This window comes from Electrophorus electricus, unplaced genomic scaffold (genome assembly GCF_041902795.1).
Source record: "Electrophorus electricus isolate QZ-2024a unplaced genomic scaffold, ASM4190279v1 Scaffold144, whole genome shotgun sequence".
Lineage (NCBI taxonomy): Eukaryota > Metazoa > Chordata > Actinopteri > Gymnotiformes > Gymnotidae > Electrophorus > Electrophorus electricus.
Genome location: NW_027658425.1, coordinates 107,501 through 111,921, shown reverse-complemented (window position 1 = coordinate 111,921; position 4,421 = coordinate 107,501). Strand labels below are relative to the sequence as shown.

The 4,421-nt window shown below is 59.4% G+C and overlaps 3 non-coding genes across 3 annotated transcripts in view; all 3 read left to right on the top strand.

The window, feature by feature from the left end:
• The first annotated feature begins 544 nt into the window (after positions 1-544).
• LOC145654674 (18S ribosomal RNA) lies at positions 545-2,383 on the top strand. The gene has a single exon (XR_014120880.1). It is a non-coding gene; the product is annotated as an 18S ribosomal RNA (ribosomal RNA).
• An 882-nt stretch (positions 2,384-3,265) lies between these two features.
• On the top strand, positions 3,266-3,419 carry LOC145654664 (5.8S ribosomal RNA). The gene has a single exon (XR_014120870.1). It is a non-coding gene; the product is annotated as a 5.8S ribosomal RNA (ribosomal RNA).
• Positions 3,420-4,035: 616 nt separating this feature from the next.
• Positions 4,036-4,421, top strand: part of LOC145654683 (28S ribosomal RNA) — a 4,149-nt gene continuing 3,763 nt past the window's right edge. Inside the window, exon 1 of the ribosomal RNA XR_014120889.1 lies at positions 4,036-4,421. This exon is cut by the window's right edge and continues 3,763 nt beyond it. This is a non-coding gene — a ribosomal RNA (28S ribosomal RNA).

Here is a 4,421-nt window from a genome sequence, read left to right as displayed (position 1 = left end):
TCCCAGAACTCTCTGGGGGAGACTCAGACGGCCAGTCTGTCTACTCAGTTGTCCTATACTGGTGTCTGTGGTTTGGGAGGAAGGGAGTGCCCTGCTTTGTTGGCCTCCTCTTCAAACCTACCTGGGCCCACGAATCACTCTTCTTGGTTACATCACGAAACGTAGGTTGAGCGAGGCTAGGGGGGAGGGAATTCGACGAGGTCTTTCCCTTGTCCCCCCACCAGCGGCCCACGAAAATCAAAACGGCGTGAAGAGAGGGAACGCCGAAAGCACCTGGAGTCGGCCGTCCGCACCTCCGGAGGAGGTGGACGGGGTACGGTGCGGGCATGACCGGATGGGACAGCTTTGCATCAAGGTGAGAGGTCGGCGTCCGAAGGCCAGAGGGCGGTGCGCGAGCACGTTTACACTGGCCGCGGAAGCTGTCCTGGGTAGCCCTGTATGGCGTCTGGACCTGACGGCGCACGCACTTACAACCCGCTGCTTCCTAGCCCCCGGAAGGGGAGGCGGATGTCACTCGTGGTTCATCCCAGACCACGGTGCAAACTACCTGGTTGATCCTGCCAGTAACATATGCTTGTCTCAAAGATTAAGCCATGCAGGTCTAAGTGCACACGGCCGGTACAGTGAAACTGCGAATGGCTCATTAAATCAGTTATGGTTCCTTTGATCGCTCCACACGTTACTCGGATAACTGTGGTAATTCTAGAGCTAATACATGCAAACGAGCGCTGACCCTTCGGGGGATGCGTGCATTTATCAGACCCAAAACCCATCCGGGGGGCTCGGGCCCCCCGGCCGCTTTGGTGACTCTAGATAACCTCGGGCCGATCGCGCGCCCTCCGCGGCGGCGACGTCTCATTCGAATGTCTGCCCTATCAACTTTCGATGGTACCATAGTCGGCTACCATGGTGACCACGGGTAACGGGGAATCAGGGTTCGATTCCGGAGAGGGAGCCTGAGAAACGGCTACCACATCCAAGGAAGGCAGCAGGCGCGCAAATTACCCATTCCCGACACGGGGAGGTAGTGACGAAAAATAACGATACAGGTCTCTTTCGAGGCCCTGTAATCGGAATGAGCGTATCCTAAACCCATGGGTGAGGACCCATTGGAGGGCAAGTCTGGTGCCAGCAGCCGCGGTAATTCCAGCTCCAATAGCGTATATTAAAGTTGCTGCAGTTAAAAAGCTCGTAGTTGGATGTCGGGAGTGGGCTGGCGGTCCGCCGCGAGGCGTGCCACCGCCTGTCTCAGACCCTGTCTCCCGGTGCCCCCCGGATGCCCTTGGCTGGGTGTCCGGACGGGGCTCGGAGCGTTTACTTTGAAAAAATTAGAGTGTTCAAAGCGGGCCCGCTTCTCGCCTGAATACCTGAGCTAGGAATAATGGAATAGGACTCCGGTTCTATTTTGTGGGTTTCCTGAACCAGGGCCATGATTAAGAGGGACGGCCGGGGGCATTCGTATTGCGCCGCTAGAGGTGAAATTCTTGGACCGGCGCAAGACGGACGAAAGCGAAAGCATTTGCCAAGAATGTTTTCATTAATCAAGAACGAAAGTCGGAGGTTCGAAGACGATCAGATACCGTCGTAGTTCCGACCGTAAACTATGCCGACCCGCGATCCGGCGGCGTTATTCCCATGACCCGCCGGGCAGCGTGAGGGAAACCACGAGTCTGTGGGTTCCGGGGGGAGTATGGTTGCAAAGCTGAAACTTAAAGGAATTGACGGAAGGGCACCACCAGGAGTGGAGCCTGCGGCTTAATTTGACTCAACACGGGAAACCTCACCCGGCCCGGACACGGAAAGGATTGACAGATTGATAGCTCTTTCTCGATTCTGTGGGTGGTGGTGCATGGCCGTTCTTAGTTGGTGGAGCGATTTGTCTGGTTAATTCCGATAACGAACGAGACTCCGGCATGCTAAATAGTTACGCGGCCCTCCGCGGTCGGCGTCAAACTTCTTAGAGGGACAAGTGGCGTTCAGCCACGCGAGATGGAGCAATAACAGGTCTGTGATGCCCTTAGATGTCCGGGGCTGCACGCGCGCCACAATGGTTGGATCAGCGTGTGCCTACCCTACACCGAGAGGTGCGGGTAATCCGCTGAACCCCATTCGTGATGGGGACTGGGGATTGCAATTATTCCCCATGAACGAGGAATTCCCAGTAAGCGCGGGTCATAAGCTCGCGTTGATTAAGTCCCTGCCCTTTGTACACACCGCCCGTCGCTACTACCGATCGGATGGTTTAGTGAGGTCCTCGGATCGGCCCCGCCGGGGCTCCTCGCGGGCCTTGGCGGAGCGCCGAGAAGTCGATCAAACTTGACTATCTAGAGGAAGTAAAAGTCGTAACAAGGTTTTCGTAGGTGAACCTGCGAAAGGATCATTAACGGGTAACGCTGTCCGGCGTGCCTCCTCTCCCGACCCCCTCGACTTCGCCGTCCCCCCGCGTCGGGGCCCAGGGTCGAAAGGGTCTTCGGGGTTGCTGTTACACGTGGTCGCTTGCAGGTCAGGCTGGACAGAAGGCATAAAGGAGGAGCCTAGTCCCTCCCACCCCTTCCTCGTCCTCCGCCTCTTCCTCCGCGTCGTCCTTCAGCACCCCCCCCCCGCAGGCCCCGGTATTCTCTGGGTTCCAGCGCGAGAGACGCGTCGTTCAAAAAACTCGGCGTCCCCGCTCGTCGGGCGAAGGCCGGTTTCCCCTCACCTTGCCGGCAGGAGAAGCGCCTGCGAGTCGAGCGGGTCGTACGGGTCCGTCCCGCGCCCTCCCTCTCGCTCGCACGGCCGCTGCCTCCGTCCACCGCGAGGGGTTTTCCTATTTTGTTGTCCTTGTCATTCATCCCCGTCCCCTTGCTCGCTGACGAGCGGACTTTCCGGGGGGGGTTGCGAGCGCTGCTCCTCGTGGGGCAGGCCATGGCCCTTCCTGTGTTCGTCCGCCCACCGGCGTCCTGGGGCGTGGTGGTGGTGGGTGGCGCAGCCGGTTCCCCTGCTTCTCTCTCTCAGAAAGGAGTCTCAGGGGGACCCCCGGCAGGTACCTAGGGCTTGGCCCACGCTACGTGAGTTCCACCCCTTTCGAGGGGTCGGACGGGGCGGGCGCGGAGGGCCGCGGTTCAAAGACTGACTCGTCTGCCACGTGGGGCGTGTGGGCAAAGCGCAACCCCGCGCCCGTTTCAACACTCGCAGACGGGGGCGCCTGACCGGTTGGTGAAACCTTTTAAACCTGTCTTTGTAGTCGTGGTGAAAGACCTAAACTGAGCCTGAAATAAAAGAGTACAACTCTTAGCGGTGGATCACTTGGCTCGTGCGTCGATGAAGAACGCAGCCAGCTGCGAGAACTAATGTGAATTGCAGGACACATTGATCATCGACATTTCGAACGCACATTGCGGCCCCGGGTCCATCCCGGGGCTACGCCTGTCTGAGGGTCGCTATTCCTATCTGTCGGACCTGCCTTCTCAGGCGGGACCGCGGTTGGAGGTTCGTAGGTGGGGGGGTGCCCCCTGGCCTCCGTCTTCCTAAAAGCAGACGGTTCCCGGTCGCTGTCTCGGTGAGATCCGGTCGGTGGGTTCGCTGCGGTTGAGTGCCCGTTCTCCGTGCACAAGCTTCTCCTCCCCCGCTTCGGTTCGTTTCGGTTCGTTTCGGCTCCGCTCCTGGCCTGGCCAGGAACGTGGTCCCCTGCGCCCGAGAAAGAAGCGAGCGTGGCTGCCGGTGGGTTCTCTCCGCTTTGGCTGCCCACGTTTTCGCTTCTTTTCTCACCCCCTGCGCAGGCGGATCACGGAAAGGTGTCTGTTCTGTTCCGTTACGTGCGCGAGCGGAGGGAGGTTGTTGTTACATGCGTTCCCCCCCCCCCTCCCCCGGTGGGGGGGGTGGGGGGGTCGGGGTTCGGGTGGCTCTGCCTCTGGCGTTTTCCTTACGGGCCGACCTGTCCGTGGCACGTCCGTGACGTCCCGACCTGTGTCCTCGTTAGCCCGGGTGAAAAGGGACTCGTCCCCTAACCCGGCGGTGTTCACGCTTCTGGGCAACCCTCCAGAGCGAACTCGGGAGCGACCTCAGATCAGACGAGACAACCCGCTGAATTTAAGCATATTACTAAGCGGAGGAAAAGAAACTAACAAGGATTCCCTCAGTAGCGGCGAGCGAAGAGGGAAGAGCCCAGCGCTGAATCCCCCGTCCGGGTGCGGGCGAGGGGAATTGTGGCGTATGGAAGTCTGTTTTCTTCCTGGCGCGGGCCGGGGGCCTGAGTCCTTCTGATGGAGGCTCAGCCCGTGGACGGTGTGAGGCCGGTAAATGGCCCCAGCCCCGCCAGGGTAGCGGTCTTCTCGGAGTCGGGTTGCTTGGGAATGCAGCCCAAAGTGGGTGGTAAACTCCATCTAAGGCTAAATACCGGCACGAGACCGATAGCGAACAAGTACCGTAAGGGAAAGTTGAAA